This window comes from Lagenorhynchus albirostris, chromosome 11 (genome assembly GCF_949774975.1).
Source record: "Lagenorhynchus albirostris chromosome 11, mLagAlb1.1, whole genome shotgun sequence".
Classification (NCBI taxonomy): domain Eukaryota; kingdom Metazoa; phylum Chordata; class Mammalia; order Artiodactyla; family Delphinidae; genus Lagenorhynchus; species Lagenorhynchus albirostris.
In genome coordinates this window covers 70,641,298-70,665,719 of record NC_083105.1, presented here as the reverse complement: position 1 = coordinate 70,665,719, position 24,422 = coordinate 70,641,298, and the positions used below count along the sequence as shown (strand labels likewise).

The following is a 24,422-nucleotide window of genomic DNA, read 5'->3' as shown; positions in this document are numbered from 1 at the left end:
CTACTACAAGCTTACTTCTTAGAGCTTTGGGGAGAGTTAAGCAAACTGCCCAGTGACTCTTGGTATTCCAAGCTGGCAGGGAGAATGGAGCTGGAGGAATCCCTAGTGTGCAGTGCACCACCACCCTCCTGTGTGTCTGGAGGCTCCCAGCCCAGAGGCTTGCTAGTCCACTGTTACTTTAGAATCGAACCCTTGGTGTTCATGCTCCCTTGTTGCAGCTTCAGGCTTTTATGTGATCCCTTCTGCTTTTCATCCTTCAGAGACTTCTCACAGTTTCTAATCCATCAAGGGTTTCCCTTCTTATTTTAAAGCATGATTATGATTCTTTTCAATATATACTTTTTTTATACATTCTGGGGTTTTGCAACAGGAAAGGAGATGCTAGTCTATGCCAGCATCAAAGTATGGTAGTTTCTCCCATTCAACTTTTGGCCCTTTACTTCCAACTTTGCATGTCTCTCATAATTATTTATGTGTTGAATATTTTTTTTGTGTGTATATTTTAAAAGTAAGATGAAAAGTATAAGTTTTCTTTTCAGAATAGGGTAAGGACTACACTAGTAGTAGTAGTAGCAGTGGAAAATGAAAGTCAGGGATGGAAGCATATATATCAGAAGCAAATTTGAAGACTTGGTAATTATTAGAATGTAGCAGATTAAGGAAAGGCCTGGCACAATATTAGATGTTCTTATTAAACTTAAATTACAGCAAATTAAAGAAAAATTTGCCAACATTTACTAAATTACTTAAGTGTTTCATTGCTTTTTAAGTTTCACAAAAACCCGACATCAGAAAATTATCCCAGTCCTTAGTTTTACAGTTTCACGCACATGGTAGTCAGTGATTTTAAATCGCACCCTAATAACTGCCACATGATCGAGCAATTCCACTTTTGGGTATATATCCAAAGGAAATGAAATCATTATCTCAAAGAGATATCTACACCCCCATGTTCACTGCACCATTATTTACAATAGCCAAGACATGAAAATAACCTAAGTGTACATTAAGGGATAACTGGATAAAGGAAATGTGGTGTATACATACAATGAATATTTTTCAGCCATAAAAAGAAGAAAATTCTGCCATTTGCAAAACATGAATGGGCCTTGAGGATATTATGCTAAGTGAAATAAGTCAGACAGAGAAAGGCAAACACTGTGTTCTCACTTATATGTGTAATCTAAAAATGCCAAACTCAAATAAATAGAGTAGAATGGCAGCTGCCAGTGTCTGGGAGGTGGGGGAAATAGGGAGATGTTGGTCAAGGGGTGCAAACTTCCAGCTACAAGATGAATAAGTTCTGGGGATCTAATGGTGATGATAATTAACAGCATCATATTATACAATTGAAAGGTGTTAAGAGAATAGATATTATATGTGTTCCCCACAAAAAAGGTAATTATGTGACAGAATGAAAGTGTTAAGGAACCCCACAAAAAAGGTAATTATGTGACAGAATGAAAGTGTTAAGGAACCTTATTGTGGTAATCATTTCACTATATATATATATCAAATCATCACATTGTACACATTAAATTTATACATATTATATGCCAATAATATCTCAACAAAGCTGGAGAAAAATCAGAAAATAAAATAAAATTGCACTCTAAGGTCTCAGTCCTTCTGCATACAACACAGATCATGGTATTCCCATAATACATAATTAAACATGCAGGTTTTTTACATTTTATTTTTCATATGCCATTAAATTTTGCTTTTAAACCCAAAGATGTTTTAATGACTCCCGCTTCTGTGATATAAAGATGTTTTCCTTTCAGCTTCTGGTAACCATGGTGACCCAGTTAAGTTCAGAAATAAATATTTTTGAGCAATGTGTGCAATCTCAGATTCTATGCTGAGTATTGATAAGCCAATAATAAATGAGATACTGTGTTCCATCAAGGAGCTCACAGTCTAGATGTAGAAATGTTACCGAATCAGGTCTGGCCGCTTGCTGCTCGAAAATCAATACACGAGGGCGAAACAAATGTTGGTAGAAAGGAAAGTTGCCCGTAATCAGAATGTTGGCAATCTGGGGAAATGATGGACTCCGGTGTCCCCCAAAAACCACCTCCGCAGATTCTGACTGGCCATGAAAGCTTTTAAAAGGAAGAAAGGAAGTAAGCTCAGTTAATCATTGAGATGGAGGTCAGAGTTGTTGCCATCCCCCACTGTGTGCAGGCTTGTCAACCTCTTGTGATCTTTCTTTAGATGCTATGTTGTCCACACAGTTTGTTCACACAGTTTGTTCACAGTTTGAGACTACTGAAGGGGAAGCTAAGGAGGAGATCTGGCCATCTGCTAATTACTTATTCTTCATTTCTACTTCTTTGATCTCCAGGAAGAACCAACAAGTTAGGCAAAGTACTGTGTGATCAAAAGATTTGAAAGGTGTGCTCCGGCTGGAGATAAGTAGAGCTTGGGGGTGCCTTGTTAAAGGTTAGTGACAAGACAAAGGGGCCTCCTGCAGAGAGCTCTTTCCTGCAAAAGCTGCTTACAGAAATAGGAAGATATATATATATAATTACACTACTCTGAGACATACACAATAATAAAATACAGAAGTGGTACAGAGAAACCAGTGACTAACTCTTTGGGAAATGGTCAGAGAGGAAATGGTACCTGAGGAGAATTTGGAGCAAGCCAATGTTTAAGGCAAGAGTAAGTCAAATGTGTGATGGCATCAACAAACACAGCAGGTTCATAGTAGTTCAGTCTAACTGGAGAGTGTTTTGGGAAGTGAAGAAAGACACAGGATAAGGCTGGACAGGTATGCAGGGGCCGGATAAGGAAACAACTTTTATGTAACAACTGGGAACTTGGACTTTATACTACAGCCAACTTTATACTACAAGCAATGGGAAGACACCTCCATGTTACAAGAGGCCTGAGGGAGTCAGATTGTTTCCCAGATCGACCCATTTTTGTAGGAGCGTGGAGGACAAATTTGAAGGAACAAAACCCAAATAAGAGACCCAAATTTTTATAGTCTATATGTGAAATGAAAAGGCCTTGAACTAAGATGGTGGGAATGGTAGAGTATAGATTCAAATAAAAATATAGTTGGCTTTTTAAAAATAAACAAAAATTATTTAGGTAGAGTGTTCTCCTTCCCCTGCATGATAGATAGGTAGCTATGAGCCCTATTTTCTTTACAGACAACTATTAACCAAAGTCATTCTGGCAAACTTGACATTCAGCACGATTTGTCCTCTTTGATAAATGTTCTGGGGAGTCAAGACAGTCACCTGTCAAAATTGATAAGTGAGACCACATTGGGGAATGCAGTTTTCTCCATAACGGCACAGCTGCCAGCACTGGCAGCCTGTTTACCTCTAGACTGGTCTGTCTCGCTTCAAGACTTTTCTATTTCCACCCAGATAGCCCCCAAACACATCGAGGCTATGCCTACCTATGTGATATATTCATTCCAGAGTAGTCTGCGAGTGCAGGAGGAGGATAAAGAGGCCACTTTCATTAGGCTGTTTTCACAACTGAAGAGTTTCAACAGCTTTAAAAGGAAAAGGATGAACTTGACCAATTCTCTGTAGGCATGTAGCAAAATAAATAGTAAATTCTGTGAAATAGAAAAGCCCAAGGGATTACTGTGAAGCATCCTTCTAAGATCCTAAAATGGTCATTACCTCATGCATGGAAGGTATCTGAGGAATAAGAAGCCATTTTTTGATTAAAAGGACTTAGTTCTGAACAATAGAGTGGCTGGTATTTTTAAATTAAATACACAGGAAGGCACTTAAACTTCATCTTCTGCTTTTGTGAAGGAAAGAAATGAAAGTCTCAGAGGACCACCCCAGTGCTGATGAGAAGTCCGTTCTGTACAATAAAGGTTTTCTTTCTTTCCTCTTTACAAATGGGATTGTGATTATCTATGTACATGAACACATTGCTCAAAAATCTAGGAAGGAAAAAGCCAAAATCTGAATAGAGTAACAGCGGACTGTGGTCTACCCATAGTGTGGTATTAATAAAACTTGTATTCACAGTGGAAACAAAAAAAATTCTTAAAGTGAACTTTCTCTTTAAATGAGTTGCTAGCAACAGTTAGTAAAACTCTAATTATGGTAGGTGTCCACTGCTTCTCTTTTACCAGACCATCCTGTCTCATACTGTTTACTTCAGGAAACCATATTTTGAAGATTAAACTGATTTTTTCCCTAGAAAGCAAGTAATGATTTTTTGAAACTACAATGCCTTTGACCTTCCTGTACACAGCAGCGAATTGCAAGGTTTTCTCTGTCACACATAAGTTTTCAACAATAGTTGTAACCCTGGTAATATTCTAAAGGTACTGCCTTTCCTCTGCTGCAGAAGTTTGCCCAATTGAAACAGTTGAAATCAAATTTTTCCTTGATATTTTTAAGTCCTTCCTATGATACAGCCTTCATATCTCCTGCTGAGATTACCCCAAAGCCTAACAGACTCCATTATTAGAAAACATTTTATAGTACTTAAATTGGCTTTTCCTATGTTGAGTTTTATCCAGTTTTCCCCCTCCATTGCCCATTATAGAAGTAATTTGCAGGATTTCTGCATTTTAGCCAGGAGCATTCAGAAGGCACGACTACCTCGGGTGCTGGATGCCACTGGCATAGCTAGGCTGGAAAGGACAGAGCCTTTTAGGGCTGGTATATATTCCAGAGGGACGTGTTTGTGTGTGTGTGTATATCTGGATTTCCATCTGTACATAAATTACTATCTCTTTCTATTACACATTTCTTGTTCCCTTTATAGATTCATGGACATGCTTGCACAGGCCCCATCCCAAACCCACATACTTGTCCTAAATTAGCTATTGAGTTAAATTTGGATACACCTAATGGTATTAGGAGACTAATAGAATGGCACTTTTTTCTGCAAAAAAATCATGTGCCTTCTTTTGTTTTTAAAAATGATATCCCTAATATCTAGTATCAGATATACTTAAAAGTTGCTTTGGGCTTCCCTGGTGGCGCAGTGGTTGACAGTCCGCCTGCTGATGCAGGGGACACAGGTTCGTGCCCCGGTCTGGGAGGATCCCGCATGCCACGGAGTGGCTGGGCCCGTGAGCCATGGCCGCTGGGCCTGCGCGTCCGGAGCCTGTGCTCCACAGAGAGGCCCGCGTACAGCAAAAAAAAAAAAGTTGCTTTATTAGGAGTTCTGATGGATTTTTGCATTCATTCATGATTTTTTTATATCATGTAAAATATTATTATGATAAAAATATATACAATCTCTGCCCTCAGCAAATTAATATCTATTATTCATTTTAAGTGCATAGATAAGAGTTACCCACTTTCCTTAGAAAATGCCTGTGTTTAGAAAAAAGCACAGGCAGTAATAAAACAGTATTTTTCTGGCTATACCCTCTCCTCTAGTTTTTTGGGTTCTTCAAATCACCTGTCAAAATCCTTCCAGAAGCTTCTGGGAATCCTCATGGTATGGCACATATGTACTCTCAAACTGCCAAGTTGCTACCCCATAAAATCTGGCATTTTCCTTCTTTCTGACTTCAACTATGATGATCATATCCCCTGCTGGACCTGACATTCTGGGGCCTGGTCTCTCTCCCTCTCTCCATTTCTTACTGGCCCAGGCAGATTGTTGGATCACTGTGTACCTGCCATGCTATTTTCCAAGAGTTACCTCCAGGAGAAAAAGTAACCAGTGCCTATCTTTATGCTTTTGGTGTTACAAAGAGCTAAAATCTACCTTTCATTTTCACTTGTTCTCATTGCACTTTTAGGACAATGGCATAAAATTGTAATGTCAGTTCTAAAAATAGTCTGAGTAATACTATGCTACAGTGTCAACTTTCCTTCAAACAGAAATGCAATAAATACCTGTCCGCTCAGTACTCAGTTCTAGAAAAAGAACATTACCATGATATTGCATGCCCCCTCCCAATCCTGTCTCTGTACTTTCTCCCTCAGAAGTACCCACTGTCCTGAACGAAGGAGAGCTCAGAATTGAGACAATTCTAACTCCTGCCAACAGCCTGGCAGTGCTCCTGGGTGCATGGCAGATAAGAGGACAGACTCTAATCCCAGCTCTTCCATTTTCTAGTTGTTACCTTGAGAAAATCACTTAACATCTTTGTGTCTCAGTTTTCTCATGTATAAAATGGGGATATTTATATACTAAACCCTTAGGACTGTGAGGATTAAATGTATTCTAGGGCTTCCTGGTGGTGTGGTGGTTGAGAGTCTGCCTGCCGATGCGGGGGACACGGGTTCGGGCCCTGGTCTGGGAGGATCCCACGTGCCGCGGAGCAACTGGGCCCGTGGGCCACAATTGCTGAGCCTGCGCGTCTGGAGCCTGTGCTCCGCAACGGGAGAGGCCACGATGGTGAGAGGCCCGCGCACCACGGTGAAGGGTGGCCCCCACTTGCCGCAACTGGAGAGGGCCCTCGCGCAGAAACGGGGACCCAACACAGCCAAAAATAAATAAATTAAATAAAATGTATTCTAACGTGGTTAAAACACTGCTTAGCACAAATTGAATTTAATGTGTTTATTATTATTATGCTAAAGTGAACCTTTTCATAAAAGGTCAATTCATGCCTGAAAATAATATATATTCTGCATTTATTGGGAATTATATTCTATAGCTATACATTAGATCAAGCTTGTTAATCATACTGTTCGAATCTTCTTTATCCTTAAAATTACATTGGCTCATTTATCTATCAATTGCCATTACAGTGATAGATCTGTCAAATTCTCTCTCTAATTCTGTCATTTTTGTTTTCTACAATTTTAGGTCATTTAAAAAAAATGTAGTGACATTTTTTGCGATTATCTTTGTTCTACAATACATTCTACTATACTAATAACATAGCTACACCAGCTTAGCCTTAGTATTTTGTGGCATAACTTTTGCCAACTTTTACTTTCACCTTTTCTGAATTGTTATGTTTTGCATGCCTTTTTGACAATGTCTTGTTGCGAGCCTTTCTTGTACACTTTTTATAGAGCTGGAATGTTGTTCTTTTGTGCTAGCAGCAGTGGTGGTCTGTTTGCATTTATATTTTGTCATTTTTTTGTCTTTTAACTACATGATTTTGTCTGTTTACACTCATAATTATTTATAAATTTGGGCATAATTATATTTTCTTATACTGTGCTGTGTTTTCACTTTTCTGTTTCTTTTTCTATCCTTTCTTGTCTTTAATGTAAATTGATTGTCTTTCTCATTCCAATTTTTCCCCTCTGCTGGATTACAATATGGTAATATGAACTATTTCTGTTCTTTTAGTGCTTATCTTATAAAACTTAGTGTATTGATTTTTTTTTTGTAATTAACAATATCTTTACCCTCATCCTTAACAGGAATACTGTATAGAGACTCAAGAACACTTAAGCAAACCACACCCTTCCTGACTTATATGATACCTTTATAAGCATTTTAATTTTTCCTGGCCTTCTTTTAACCCCTTAAGCCATTATATAGTATGAGTACTTCATATTTCTTTAGATTTTCTTTATTCTTCATTTCTATTTGCACCTAAGACCTTCCATCTGAGTTTTCCTTCTGAACTTAACATACATCTTTTAGCTTTCTTTAGTGAGAGTCTGCTACTGGCAAAATAGTTTGGTTTTTTTGTTTATCTGAAAATATCTTTATTTTACTCTCGTAAAAAACATTTTCCCAAGTATAGAACTCTAGGTCAGCAGATGTTTTATCTCAGCACAACAAAATACCATTCCACTGTATCTTTACTGATACACAATACAGATACAGGTATGGTACACAATAAAGGTACTGATTCCTGATTTCAGTGGATTAGTGGTTTTCATCAGTTCTGGAGTATTTTCAGCCTTTATCTCCATATTTCTTAACTCCTGTTTCCTACTTTTCATTTCCTTGTCTCTTTGTGTGCATTCTAGATAATTTTGTCAAATCTATCTTCTAGTTCACTAATTTCTAGTTGAGCGATTCCTCGGGTCTGTCTAATCTGCTCTTAAACACATCCTTTAAATTTTAATTCCAATTATTATAATTTTCATTTCTATAAGTTCTTATTCTATTTTTGTTTGTTTGTTTTTGTTTTTGTTTTTGTTTTGTGGTATGCAGGCCTCTCACTGTTGTGGCCTCTCCCGTTGCAGAGCACAGGCTCCGGACGCACAGGCTCAGCGGCCATGGCTCACGGGTCCAGCCGCTCCGTGGCATGTGGGATCTTCCCGGACCGGGACACTAACCCGTGTCCCCTGCATCAGCAGGCGGACTCTCAACCACTGCGCCACCAGGGAAGCCCCGTTCTTATTCTTTTTTATTGGTTATTTTTATACTCATTACTCATATTTACCATCCTTGTTCCTATTTCTTTCATTATGTTAAATCTCTCTGTATATATTTGCAATGTCTTTCCAGTTATGATTCCTATTTAATTTTTTTTTTCTCCTGCTGGATCTCAGTCATGGTGCACTGTTTCTTTGTGTACTTTGTGAAATTTGACTCTAAGCACATTTTAATTCCAACTTTGTCCCTGGCGCACTTTGAGACCTGGGTTTCTCCAGCCAGAAAGCATGAGTTAGTTTCTGCTGGGCTCCTGGGGATATCACCCTCCCAGGACTACTTTAAACTTAATTATCAGCTTGAGCTGTTGTAGATACCACCGTTACCCCTCCAGGTAGTCTGAATTGGAGGTGCAAACATCCATGAAGTTTGCGTAGGGGCCAGCTTGTTATTGCTTATTCTCAGGTGAGACTTTTCTCCCTTTCATTCAAGACCAAAATTCACGATAGACAGTTCTCTTTGCAATGCCCTGGGAGAGAGGTGTTGTATTTCTTTTTCACCATAACACTAAGTCAATAGCTCTTGGGCCTCCCAGCTTCCTTCCTGTGGTCTCCTGTTAGACTCTTTATCTTGAATAGGCTCTGGACATTGTCTCCTATTCTTTGTGCTCTGTGAAACTGTGGACACTGAGGCCTAGCTTCACTTAAATCAGTAAATACTCTCAAGGATAAAATCTGATTCCTGATTATTCTTTTCCAAATTCTCACCTTCACTCATTTGTTTTGTCCTCTGAGTATTTACTGTTATTTTGTCATCCTAGTAATACTTTAAAAATAAATAAAAGAAGTAGGTCAGCCTCATTAGTTGTTTTCAGCAGGAAGGCTCTTCAAAGTACCTAGCACAACATAACTGTCAAACACAGAAGTCTTACTTTTTGAGTCCTATTCTTTGAGTCTTTGTAGCCTTTTTCACAGGGAGATTCTTAAACCTTCTTACAAATAGTTCCTAACGGTTCATCTATACTTGTCTTCTAGACATGGCCAGATGCAAGGAAATCCTAATGCCTATAAACTGGGAATGTCCCTGTCTTCCATAATGACATGTAAGGCCGAATATGATTTGTATTGAATTAGAGATGCAGAGACCACTGTGTACCTGGAGGGATGAAGAGTACTTCTAGGTGATAAAGAGACTGTGATACAGGTGTGGTTTGAAATGGATTCATTTATTTAGCAAACAGGCACAAGCATTTACTACTTGCAAGTTCCTACTATCAACACTGAGATACAGGTTGAATACATTTCCTCCACCTTTCGGAAGTTCATAATTTATTAGATGTTAAATATAGGCAGAATTTTAATAGGGATAGTAAATGAAGTGCCATACATTTTGGTAAGGAGGAAGAAAGTCTGACAGATCTGGGAAATGATTTCTACTCCAGTTTGGCCAGGTCATCGATCTTTAAGCAGAAGAATAAGAGATGCTTTACAGATGTCGTTTGGGATCAGATTACAGAGAGTCTGGAGAGTCAGTCTGAGAACTTTTGACTTAATTCAGTAATCAGTGGGAACTATTAATGCTTTTGAGCATGAAATAATGTGTTAAAGACATATTAATAAGATTAATCAAGCAGTAATCTTCCAGATGATTCAAGGGGATTGAACAGGTGGAGAAGAAAAATTACAAGACTGAACCAGAGCAACAGCAAAGGGAGTAGGAAGAAAAGGAGAAAAGAGAATCATTTTATAGGCAATGTCCATTATCTGTAAAAGGCCGCAGTTGGAGAATACAAGATAACAGTGAAGACCTAAATGGAGCTGACTGACACAATGGTAATGTCATTAAGCAAGTTGGGAAAGAAGATCAGAATTGTGGAGAGTTGATAATTCTGACGTGTTCATGTAGATTTGGCCCTACTACGAGCACAAAGAACCTACTAGAGCTCCATAAATGAAAAGCTTGGCTAAATTTGGGGCATTAAAAAACAACCAAGGGGCTTCCCTGGTGGCACAGTGGTTAAGAGTCTGCCTGCTGATGCAGGGGACACGTGTTCGTGCCCCGGTCCGGGAAGATCCCACATGCCGCAGAGCGGCTGGGCCTGTGAGCCATGGCCGCTGAGCCTGCGTGTCCGGATCCTGTGCTCTGCAGCAGGAGAGGCCACAACAGTGAGAGGCCCACGTACCGCAAAAAAAAACAACAACAACAACAACCAAGGTTTAGTGTCTGTGTCTCCTTTAGATGAAGATAATGCCCATAGTACTGCCATTGAGCTTCTAACCTTCACACAGTGTTTCTTTGATGTTTATGTTTAGTTTCTTCTCACTTCACGGAATTGATCAAATTACTTTTTTTTCCTTGCTTTTTAATTAGTATTTTCTAGTAAATAAGATGATTGTGTAGAAAGGAAGGAATAGAGATCTGCCGGCTACCATGATGTACAGAGCACCCATTTGTTTTCAATGATTAATATTTGTTTTTTTAAAATAATGCTTATTTTTCTGATTCTAGGTAAGTATATACTCACAGAAAATATGCTCGGAAATACAAGGATATATTAAAAAGAAAGGAATCATGATCATAATAACAGCAACTAGAGCTAACTACTCATATTTTCTTCCAGGAATTTTTATTTGAATATAAGACTAAAAAAACACACAAAAGGGAGATGGTTATGTTATATAAATTTGTGTCCTGCTTTAGTATTTATAATGATCATTTCCTGTGTTATGAAAGTTCTCCAGAGTCTTAATATTCCATCATTCAGATATTCCCTTATTTATTTAAGAAGTCACATATTGTGGACATTGAGGACATTTATGATACTTTGCTATTATAAATTATGCGGTAGTGAACAGATGCTGATATACTTCAGATTAATTTTGATGATCCATGTTTTTGTTTGTAGTTATCAAATCAGGCTGTAGAATACATAATGCAATGATGGAAATCACTTTTCAAGTGGTCAAAATATTCAGATTGATCTCATTAACAACAAATAGAGAAACATGTCTACTCTTCAAAGGCCCAAGGAAAAAACAGTTCATAAAGCAGTTGGGCAAATAACCATAAAATAATTTAAATAAATAAATATTTAAAATAAATAAATAATTTAATCTGATCATTATTTATTTAATTGTCTATCCAATATAATAAATTACTACTACTTTAAATGCCACAAAATGGCATCATGGTTATACAAACATACAATTATACACCTATGCACTAGTCACTGGGGAAATTATATCATCTAGAATAAAAATTGATACATATATGTGAGAATATGTGCATTCTTATGAAACTTTACAAGCTCTGAAAAATCCATACCATTACTTATTTTCCATTTTTAAAAAATAGATCATAGGATAATATGTGATAAATATTACAGGTCATTGTTAATTATGAATCATATAAGTACAGACAAGGAGCTATGACCAAACTTAGAAAATATGTATACATGAAATTATACCTGCAAATAATGTTATGTACATTTTGAGAAAGCTGCCTCAATGTTTAAAATGCACATACCTCTCCCAAATTAACTTTCTCCCTTCTAAGAATGGTTGTATTTCAAATGTATACATTGCTTCTTTTTTGAATAAACTACAATTATTTTTAGTTAAAAATGTGAAAGTGAAATATTATATTTATTGCATTTTTTAAACATCTTTATTTCAGTATAATTGCTTTACAATGTTGTGTTAGTTTCTGCTGTATAACAAAGTGAATCAGCTATACCTATACATATATCCCTATATCCCCTCCCTCTTGCACCTCCCTCCCACACTCCCTATCTCACCCCTCTAGATGGACACAAAGCACTGAGCTGATCTCCCTGTGCTATGCAGCTGCTTCCCACTAGCTATCTATTTTACATTTGGTAGTGTATATATGTCCATGCCACTCTCTCACTTCATCCCAGCTTACATTTCCCCCTCCCTGTGTCCTCAAGTCCATGCTTTATGTCTGCGTCTTTATTTCTGTCCTGCCCCTCGGTTCATTAGAACCTTTTTTTTTTTTTTTGGATTCCATATATATGTGTTAGCATGGGGTATTTGTTTTTCTCTTTCTGACTTAGTTCACTCTGTATAACAGACTCTAGGCCCATAGACCTCACAAGAAATAGTTCAATTTCATTTCTTTTTATGGCTTAGTAACATTCCATTGTGTATATATGTCACATCTTCTTTATCCATTCATCCATCGATGGACACTTAGGTTGTGTCCATGTCCTGGCTATTGTAAATAGAGCTGCAATGAACATTGTAGTACATGACTCTTTTTGAATTATGGTTTTCTCAGGGTAGATGTCCAGTAGAGGGATTGCTGGGTCATATGGTAGTTCTATTTTTAGGTTTGTTTTTTTTTTAAATTTTATTTATTTATTTATGGCTGTGTTGGGTCTTAGTTTCTGTGCGAGGGCTTTCTCTAGTTGTGGCAATTGGGGGCTACTCTTCATCGCGGTGCGTGAGCCTCTCTCTATCGCAGCCTCTCTTGTTGCAGAGCACAGACTCCAGACATGCAGGCTCAGTAATTCTGGCTCACGGGCCTAGTTGCTCCATGGCATGTGGGATCTTCCCAGACCAGGGTTCGAACTCGTGCCCCCTGCATTTGTAGGCAGATTCTCAACTACTGCACCACCAGGGAAGCCCCCTATTTTTAGTTTTTTAAGGAACCTCCATACTGTTCTCCATAGTGGCTGTATCAATTTACATTCCCACCAACAGTGCAAGAGGGTTGCCTTTTCTCCACACCCTCTCCAGCATTTATTGTTTGTAGATTTTTTGATGGTGGCCATTCTGACCGGTGTGAGGTGATACCTCATTGTAGTTTTGATTTGTGTTTCTCTAATAATTAGTGATGTTGAGTGTCCTTTCATGTGTTTGTTGGCAATCTGTATATCTTCTTTGGAGAAATGTCTATTTAGGTCTTCTGCCCATTTTTGGATTGGGTTGTTTGTTTTTTTGATATTGAGCTGCATGAGCTGCTTGTATATTTTGGAGATTAATCCTTTGTCCGTTGCTTTATTTGCATTGCTTCTTGATTTAAGAAAAATAAATAACTCACCAACTATCTTGAGCTTTTGGAGAAAATGTAAAAATGTTGAATAAAATGCAAAACTTTAACTTCCACACTTTTAACCTCTTGTTGTTTTTTGTAAGAGAAATGTTTTTAGGATTTGTTTTCCTTGGTTAGATCAGAAATATCTATGGCGGTAATGTGAACACATTTGATTATATGAAAGTGCTACTTTACCAAACAAGAAAAAGAACAGGGAAAAAATAATTTGGGGATAATTATTATAACTTTTATGGGATCTTGACAGGTTTAAAAGTCTTGTACCTTTTCCTGTTATGATGACCACAGGAAAAGCTCCCTAGCCCCCACCATAAAATGGCTTAGAAGAAAACTCGCCATCATAGCCCAGTGCCTCATTAGAAAAGCCTGTATTTCCTGCTCCAATAACAAGTTGATGGAAATAAAGTTCATTTTGTCAACAGGTTTATTTATTTCCCCTCTTCTTCTGCTTTGTTAATCTTCCTTTTATGTTTCCTTAATAACATATGCTGGAAAACTTCCTAAATGCTTTTCAAATAAAGAGAAGTTCTGAAAAGGATTGACAAATTTCTGTTGTGTCAACAGAGACACGGGCGTCTCCCAGTCTAGAATTCAATGTATAATATCTGAAATAGATAAATGTAGGCCCTCCTTTTCTCATTCATTAGATCAGGAGATATTCAGGTCTACTAATTGGTTTTAATGCATGTTATTAGAATTTTATTGCCAGTACAATAAAGATGCAGTGCATTTCATGTATCAAAACAGACCAGCCTTAAAAAATAACTAGGAGAGCTGACTCCATAAAGAAGGGATAGAAAAGGAAAAATCTAGAATCTGTGCTATCAGATGAGTTCTTTGAACACTTTGGATAATGGCCAGTGGCAAAACATAAAACCTACAAAATATGAAATAATGCATGAATTCAGGATCAGCCTGTTACCTACAATTAGTCACTATGTATTTACAAAGAAATTTATTATTATACACTGTGGTACTAATCTGGAGATGTGGGACACCAAACATCTTTTCATAACGAATCTTGTGGAACAAGTTACTTACTGACCATGAGATGCTTGAATAAAATACCATATTTTTGAATGATCATGGTAAGGCAGACGATATTTTGGATTTTTGTAGTTAGAAGAAAATTTAATTCATTATTTGATCATATTTTCAACCAAGGTCTTAAATATTAGGTATAAAAATATAATAACATAAAAGACTTCTTCCTCTGATCCACTTCCAGGAACACAAATTTATTCTACGTAATGTTTTACAATGTAAAATCTTTGTAGTTTCTGTGTAAGTTTTACACCTAATTTTCCTACCTATGAAAAACACAGTGGGTTTGCACTATTTTTAGCAAAAAAATTTCCATTGCGTATCAACGTATTGACCCCACATGGAGCATGATAAATGGAATATTATCTGATAAATTTAGATTACTATCTCCATTCAAGTTCAAAAATGTAGTTTTTGCTATCATGCCCCAGATTCTTTCCTTCCTTTAACTTTGGTTCACAGTAAATCTACCATCTCTACTAAACTCTGGGCCCTTTGGAGCAGTCTTTTAGTCCTAGCCACAAAGCATAAATATATTCCTTCTTGGGTTTATCTTAGACCACAGCCCTGTAGCTCTTCATTCTGCCTTCTTTTCCACTTTGTTCTTATCTATATCCTACCTGTCAAGGGATAGGCAGTATATCAACTTCTGTGCCAAATATTTAACAGGGCTTCCAATATTCCAAAAGGTTAGCTTCCGTATGACATTGTTTTCTCTTAGATAAAGCAGTGATAACTCTGTCACCCAGTGTTAATATTTATAACCTATTTCAGTCCTAGTTTACTCAATCCCCTTGTAGGTGCTCCTGAGGATCATTTTGCGAATGTGTAGATTTTACTTTTATTCCTCTACTATGCTCACTCTGCCACCCAGAGTAGCTATAGGTTGTCTTATATTTAAGTAAAAGGTATTTTTCTTTCTCAAGTAAATGTCTGCTTTTCAAAATGATTTTTCTTTTTACTTTAAAACAGCACCCCGAATAGTAAATGGTATCTCTTTAGCTGGTCTCCTTTATGGAAAACATGGCCAAGCTCAAAAGCATGACGGTGAATGGAACCAAGAATTACAATCACTGAATCAAGGACTACCAGGGCACAAAGGGTCACCCTGTCATTTTCGACTATTTACTCTTCAGAATGCACATGACCAATATCAAAGAAATGCTGTTAACACTTTCTTTTGAAAAAGCTAGTTTCCGTAATTCAAAGAGAAGAGAGCTTACAAATGGCAGGAGTATAGATACAATAAAGACAGCAGGACCAGGTGAAATGCAGTACTATGAGAATGACAATAGGTGTTTGAGCCTCTCAGAGAATGGACAATACTTTTATATAAAATTTAGTGTGCTATTTCTTCTTTTTCAGTCTACTATAGACACAAAGGGTTGAAAGAATAGTTTAAAAAAGATGTCAACTCAAGCCCTTTTCTCCTTGAGTCCTGTGTCATCACCCTGATTCAGTTTACCTTACAGCTAACGTCACTTGTCAACCTTGTTCCTGCTTCCACACATTTCACCTAGGTAACCCACTTCCATCAGCTTCTCTCATTTTCTGCAGTGATTTTCCCATTCCCATCACACTCTCCTCCCTGCACACCCCAAAGGACCATCCCAGGTGAGAATTACGTAAAGAATAATATGAGAATCAATGAGATAACAGTAAAAAAGAGCGATTGAATGAAAGTCAGGAGACTTGGCTTCTATCTTAGCTCTGCCACTAAATTACCAGGTAAATGTGGGAAAGTCATTTCTATTGATAAAAGTTGGAGGACAAGTTAAATTGTGTCTAAAATTTCCTTCCAAGTAATCCTATGAAGTAACTTATGATTATATTAATTTTCTTAAAATTTAATCAATATTAAAAATAAAATAGAAGAAATTTATGCTTCTGCCTCAGTTGAATATCAGAAAATCAAGTCCTTGCTTTCTCTCAGTAGTCCTAGTTTCATAACTCTTTGTAGTTTATAGAAGCTGGAATGCCCCAAACTTTGCATATTGATCTGTCTCTCCCTTTTCTGCCCAGGACTTTGGTTATGAGATCTTTTAGACTTTGGTCCTAACTCACCTCTCTAGCATCATCTCTTAATACTCCCCTCAGCAACCCTTTGCTATAGCTGCAATGAACTTCTTACCCACTGCGTGAAAGTAGCTTCTCTCTGGAACCTTCCCTCTTTTGGTTCATCCCTTGACTCATCTATTTTCTACCATGTAGCCCATTGCACTTTTCTGAGTTCTTTAAGTGTTTAAGCCTCAGTCTAATAATGAGGTCTTAAATCATCGTTGGACTAGAAGAGTGTATTGAGTGAAAAAACAAGCTTTGGAGTAAAAGCAAGAAAAAACAAAAGACTATATTCAATTTCTGACTCAGACAAATAGTTGCTAAGTAACCTTAGGTGAATTACTTAATGCTGTTTTATCTATAAAATGAAATTTATACTATCTACCAAAATCAATTGGGACTCTGATCCAAAAAACAGAAGACTCAAAACAAATACTTACGGAGAAAAGGAAGATGTATTGACTTTCTGAATTGAAAATTCCAGAAGTTTATGATTTCAGGTATAACTTGATGCAGGGGCTCAAACAATGCCACTAAATTTTAGTCTTTCTCCATCTTTTGGCTTTTATCTCCTCTTTGTTGCATTTACCCCCAGGCTCTATATATTGTGGGAAGATGAAGATTTGAGCTGCTCCTATAGTCTTGCAGGTTCAAGTACAACAGGGAAGGCAAGTGTTCTTTTCTCAATAGTTTCAACAAAACTCTCAGGCCTGATATTTATGGGCTTGAACCGTATCAAATATCCATCCTTGAAATGATCACTACAGCTAAGGAAATAAAATACAATCATTGGCTGATATCTAGGTCACATGACTGCCCCTAAAGCTGAAAACAGTGTTGAACAGACATATAGACAAGGAAAGAAGAAGGTGTGATTCTGCACAAGAAATTTAGGGTCATGCTTTCGAAAAGAGAGAGAATGAACGCTGGTTAGACCGTAAATAACTGTGATACACTATATTAGCCTGTCATATTTTTATAAAACTAAATGTGACAGTATTCCCAAAACATTTATCACAATGGTTGGTACCTAAAAGTTTCCTGTGCTAAATGAGGGCCTTGGCACATAGCAGGTGCTACAAAAGTGTCAGGTGAATAAAGTGAATAAAAACTAAACGTGCTAGAAGAATTCTTAGAATGAGTACTTTATAGTTAATTTGGCTTGATTTTTCTAGTTCACTGTGATTAATTATCTTGTTGGCAGAAATTATAAGAGAGTCAGTCACATTTATTGTTTGAACAGCTTTCTGAATCTATTCTACTTAATCTAATACGATTATACTGAGGTACAAACATAGCCAAAGCAATTATAGCCTAAATCCAACTTCACTATAGTAGTTAACTCATCCAGCAGATGCCTGGGGGGCTTCTCATAAATCCCCAAATTCTGCTGGTATTAGGAATGTAAAGAAGATGGCATGGCACTGTCCTCAAGAGCTGAGTTTCCTTCTTTCATATCTAAGGCTTGTGGGATATAATAAACATAACAGAAAATATCTGCTTAAAGAATAGTAAAGGAAACCAACAATAAAAATAAGCAACTTAATAAAATACAAATTTGATAATAAAAAAGAATAAATAATCATAGTTGTCAAGAAGTTACTAAGCATTGGTGAAATTTCTGTAGAAAATTTTGGAGACCCTGCTTCAGAAAGAGTGATGGAGAGGGATCCTATCCAGGATATTACTTAAGCTGAAAACTGAAAAATGAGAAAGAGCTGTAACTGGAACCAGAGCAAGGAGCTGTTGAGAATTCAGGATGAGTCCTTTAGTTAGGCCTTGAATCGCAGCTCTGCTTCTGACTTGGCTGTGTGACTCTGGGCAAGTTACTTATCTCTATGCCTCATTTTCTTCATCAATAAAGTAGAAATAATAGTAACGTTGTTTAAGGACTTATATGACACGGTTTACATTCAAGCTCCTACCTTCTCTTGCATGAACTGGTAACATTCCCAAATTGTCTCTCCATCTCTTAACCCCTCCAACTCACCCTCCATGCTACTGTTGAAGCCATTTTCCAAACTGTAAATCAGACTATGCTATTTCCCTTTCCGTGGGTCTTCTTTACTTTTTTACAGAGTCCAAATTATTCAGTATAGTGCAGTCATTCTTCTATGATCTTGCCACTTCTCCAGTCTTATTCTTCATCATGTCCACTCACCCACTCCAATCTTCAACCCTTAGCTTCACACACATTAATTACTTAAGGCTCCTCTAACATGATATGTTGTTCCCTATCTCTGTGCCTTTGCACGGTCAGTGTTCTCTGCTCGGAAATTTGGCCTTGGTAAGCACCAAGTCAATTCCATTATGTCTTCCAAGGCATTTTTATTTGATTCTTCCAGCAGCCCTCAACCTATAGCTGACCATCATCTTTGTGGGGTTTCCTCCCTCCCCGTCCCATAAGGATGATATTGTTCCTTTGTGTGTGTGTGTCTGGCAATGGGAATGATCTCATAGGGAAAGAGAAATTGATAATGCAGGAGAAAGAGAAGGAATAATTCCAGGAGGAAAAAAAATTGAAAAGAAAAAAAAGGAATGGTTTACCAAGTGGAAGAAGTGGTCTTTGATAGAATTGGTGATCTTTCTTCCACTGTAACAGAATTATTGCCTACAGGGTGGATACAGATAAACTTAGATTAATATGCTGAGTGGAGGGAAGATACAGTGGTTTCCATTTCATGGCTTCTTTTTTCTCCAAGTGTGGAATAGAATGATTGGCTACGAGTGAAGAGAGAGAAGGCACCCTAGCAGAGTTGCAGAGAAAAGGGGTGTGAAATACTCATCTGGGAGAGCAGAAAGTTGAGGTAATAAGAATGTCTTAGCATCCAATGAGTTCTGAGGGGAGGTCATCAACTGAGAGTGGGCAGGTTGTGTCTGAAAATTGAAGAAAGTGGAGCAGCTTGACGAGGGAAGCATGTGCGATTGTCAGGCAGTGTTGATGGCCCGTCTGAGGTTTGTGGGAATGTGTTTACAGTGAAAGCAGTCCGTGTAGTTAGCATGGCTGTGTCTTTTCCTCCAGGACCATACAGCTGCTTAGGTGGGAACACAAGGAAATGAATAGTTGGGCTTGGCAGTGATTGACCTTTGCTGGGTGATACGGTGAAGGCAGAGAACAGCAAGGACGTGGATTTTTATGAGTATCGTGACTAACTGCAGCTCCAAGCTGGGCAAGGAGAGAGGGGAGGGTGTGAGGGAATTATTGATAGTGAAAAGTGGAAGGGTCAACAGGTTCAGGGTCCAGTGAGAGAGCACAAATGGTGGAGTGGGAATGGAAGCTGATCAGACCATGGAGTGCTTAAAGTGGATATTTTAGAAGTAAAGCAACTATGGAAATGACATTTTGTGAGTAGTCTTTTCTGTACATTGCTATGACATGTTGAATTATATTGATGTAGACCTGCCCACAACTAACATATAAATCACAAAATCTAGACACAGATGATTGTGGATGTTTAGCAGTGCCACTTGTAAGCTAATAAATGATCATTTTATGTTTTGTTCAAATCTCAAGAGTCAACTGTGAAAAACCCTGAATTTCTGGATTCTTACAAAGGTAAACCACATGATCCTAATACTTAAAAACAAGTGCACTTTCTCAAAAGATACAATATCAAAATAGGAAGGAAGAAAAAAACATGTCTGATGCAAACAGCACGTTTTTCTGGTTTCCTGCCCTGCCTTTGCTCTTTGGTATAGACAGAGCAGGACTGAGTGAAAGCCCATTAAAGGGCAGGTGCCCATGCCGCTGGCCTGATTCTCTAGTTGACACCGCAGAAGTAACCATACAAAATACAAACCACTTGTCACACTCACCTTGATTTTAAGTTTCCCATTTCTATTCCTGACATGGACTCTTAATTACTGGCCTCGTGAATCCATTCCCTTCCCCAGTTAAAAGTATAAACAAAATTAACATCTCTTTCTTTGTTAGGCTGTAAAATTGATTACATTTCCACAAACCTCAAATGGGTAATTTAAGACTTCCTAAGGCAATTCAGAGTCCACAGTGAGAAGCAGACAACCTGGATCTAGAAAAATATGGCAGTTTTATTTCTCAAAGGATTCAGAAAGAGAAAGTCGCTAAGAATAGGATAGGATTAAACACTGCCTGTATTTCACAACAATATCATTGAAAAGGGAAAGTGGTTGAGTTAGGAGGTGAGGTTAGGGGTGTTAGTGTAAAGACAGGACCACGTGCTTTCGCTTTTACCCTAATGTCTCTATAAAATGTAATTTATTTATTAGTTGCAGTAACTTGTTTTGAATGTTTGGAGTTGGGGTGTCCAAGCCTGAAATGTTGTAGTCATAGCAATTTGGGTATTGCAGGAGTTTTGTCGTTTATTTTTTACTGAGTTTTATACCTGATTTCCACTATCCAGAAGAGAGGGAATTGAAGCAATATTTTCACAGTAGAGTATCTAGGCTTCTCTTAGCTGTGAGGGTTAAAGTTTTCATATTTCCTACTTAATTCATTTTTAATAAAGGTTTTGTTGGAACAACTAAGCATGGTATTTCACTAGTTACTAATCAACATTACAAAATTTAAGACAATGATATATGATTAATACTAAGCTTGTGTAGTAATGGCTATGTTGTCTGATGAATAAAAACCAAACAACAAATAAAATTAAAAGAAAGATATGGACACAATAGACCCCTCTCTCGGGATTATCAGTTGATATCAGTGACCATCTTGTTTAGCCCTGGTTTTCATTCTGACTTGCGTAGACTGATTGCCTCTGAATTTTCTCACTCATGCCATGGGCCTCAAGAGCTCTTTAGAGCGTGGAAACAATTTGCTTAAAAAACCATTGCAGGCAGCTTCAAGCCTCAGTTCTTCTTCCAGCAAGAGAATTCCATCTAAAAGCAAAAGTGTGTTTTATTTTCTTTTTAAGTTCCTTGTTCCACCTTAGACCCAATCATAAAAAAATATATAAAATATTCACAGCACTGTAGTGCAACCAATTTATGTAAAATCCCATTCTGTCTATAATTTGAAGGGTATCTCACAGCAAACTTTACTAACTTTAATCTCCTACTCCACTCTCAATCTCAATAATCAGTTTCTCACAGGATTAGATACTGTGATTTGATTTTTCTAAGGGACTGTACATAGTCCCAGAACATAGCATCTTAAAGCACATTAAGCCAAAATGAACGTGGTTTCATCGGGTATATGAAGTGATTCTTCCACTGCAGTCACAAATGACTTATGGATGGTTAGCAGTGCCATCCGTGCGGGCTTGCCTTTGATTTGTAGATACCCAAGCATTGTCTCCACGGAGAAAATGTACAGAGGTAGCATTTCACTTTTATGTTTTTCATCAAACAGCTTCCTCGTGACAGAGGGAAAGGTATGAAAGTTGTTAGGGAAAACATTCTCTATTATCAGAAGGTTATTTCTTCAGAAGTCAGAGGCTTGTGTGCACTTGTGTGAAGGGAATACTAAGTTAAACGTGGGCTAGAGGATGCTTTTCAGATAAGTAGCCTTCACAAAGCCTCCTTTACCTCATACAAACAAAATTGTCAACAGGTAGCTGCTTATAAGTTATTTTGTCATAGAATTAAAGAAACTTTGATTCTAAAATGTATGCTTTTGTGTACCAATATGAAATCTGTAGTACGTGAAACATTCTCAACCAAAGAAAGAATTGCAAGTCCGCACTTGGGGCTGGTGCTCGGTGGTTTGTGGGATCCGAGAAATCTCACTTGCGCCTCCTCTGGAGCTTGGAATCTTACTTCCATAAGTTCAGTCCTTTGAATTAAGGCTTGTAATAAAAATTGTATTTTCAATCTTTATTGGTGTGAACCAAACCCTGGATGGGGCCACATTTTAAATAATTACTAATGATGATCCCTTTAAGAAACATTTATTTATCAATTATCTTTATATCTCAAGAGCTACTTGTGAGAGAATGGAAGACTACACCAAATACCAGGTTTTTCTAGGAGATAATTAGGATGGCAAGCCTGAAATCCCAATGGCTTCCTAGGTTGGCAGCCTTAGGAAATCCAGGAAGCAAAAGAAATAGTAGGATGCCCAGTATCTTAAAAGGGGAAGGGGTGATGTTGAAAACAAAGATGCTGTGGGTAACTTTGAGACCTGCTTCACAGTTTTGCTTAGGTTCAATAAGATGACAAGATTGAAGAGTTATTTTGACCTCAGGATCTCAGATTTCTGTTTCCCCGTGATTCTTGGTGATATTGGTGTTGTATGGGTGGTTCTACCCTTTTTATTTTAATAGATTGGTTTAATAGATTGGAACCAATCTATTATGCATCTCCTAAACAAACACCAAACCATAGTACAGCATGGAGAGTGTAGAGAAAACACTCACGAAAGGAATGCTTCCCTCTGGAAACAACTTCCCACAGGATGGGGTGTTTTCTCCAGTGCTATTGGAAGGACATCGAAAGTCAATGGATTTCAGCTCCGAACACAGATCATTTGCTTTAATTTAAAGGTCTCACTCTCAATTTTGTATGGGATGTTTAGGTTTCCTTGTAGGCCTCTTAGGAATCACAAGCTTCTTTACTCCTTAACTGTATACTTCATTGCTGTAATAGAAGCTCTTTTGTTGCTATAATTCCTTCCTAATGTTACAGTTTTAGTCAAGTATTCTTTCCCTCTAGAGGCATTAATTGTTGCCAATTTTGAAAATGCCCTTGATTGGTGTATACTTTTTGCTTCTGGTGCCAAAACATGTCACTGTTTGCTATTCTTCCTCTAGGTGAAAAGACTTTTTTTCTTCTTGTTCAACATACACCATGCCCTTTTTAAGCTCTGTAGTGTAATTTAGAGTATCTTTGTCTACCAGGTGTAAAGTCAGCATTCTTCATGGTTTCATGTACTTCACCAATTTGCAGTACATGTCTCAGGATAGAAGATTTAAATTTTCTTTTATTTGCTATTAGCTGTGAAATTATTGGTCACTGGAGCTTATGACAGTCTATCCTTGTTAAGGATTTACCTTTGGTTTATAGTACGTCGCCAAAATAAATGGTTATTTTCCAATGACAAGACCTTCACTGAAATACAAAGTTAAAAGGGAAGATACTTCTTCAAATGTAGCATAGTGTACAGGAAAATATCCTCTAGTTTGAAATTAAGTGAGTTTCTCTTTATTTAGTCCTGGTAACTATTTCAGATCATATACAGTTAAATGGATACTTTATTAACAAACTTTATTCCCTTCATTCATACACACGTGCGCATGTGCGCGCACACACACACACACACATACACACACACAAAATCTACCTCCAGTTAAAGAGGAAATATTATTTAATTATTGTTTTACAAAAAGTTATAAACACTAGGATATATTTTGAAATAAAAGCCATCACCCTTCAACCAGCATTAACTGAGTCCCCACACTGAGCAGTCCCCTGTTCCAGGCACAAGAGAGAGAGCATTAAGCAAGACAGACAAATAACTCCCACAAAGCCTGAGTTTTAGAAAGATGGTCTAGATTTCATTTCCAATTTAAATTTATTCTGTTCTTCCTCATCTGATTCTTTACTAAAGGGCCTTATAAGCTCCATCCAATAGGAACACATTCTCCATGATGAGAGCACCAATTTGTGTTTCAGTGCTTGGAATTATGCAATTTATTCTAAAAGTCATCTGCTTCTGAGAGCAGTACAAGTCTATTTTATTATATAAAAATGAAATACACTGAAATTTACTATTATTTTACAGAATATAAATCAAGAAATAGATTCAATATACATTACCTAAGGACTGATATTTTAAGCCCCTTAGCCATGTGTTGCAGTAAATGTGTTTCCTTGTTCATTTACTGCTACATTTTTGAATCATTGCCTCTGCCCATATGACTGTTGATGTCTCTCCCTACAGCCTGGATGAACCCATTTCTTTCCAAGGGTGAGAGCTGCTACAAGATAAGAGAAAACCTTGGCCTGAGCTACACAGAACTCTTGCTTATTATAATGTTGTATAGAACTCAAAAGAAGAATTGATGTACAGTTTAGTCTTT

General features: G+C 37.5%; 1 protein-coding gene across 1 annotated transcript in view; it reads left to right on the top strand.

The window, feature by feature from the left end:
- Nucleotides 1–24,422, top strand: part of PDZRN4 (PDZ domain containing ring finger 4) — a 380,579-nt gene that overhangs the window by 335,520 nt on the left and 20,637 nt on the right. The gene's annotated exons all lie outside the window — the stretch shown is intronic.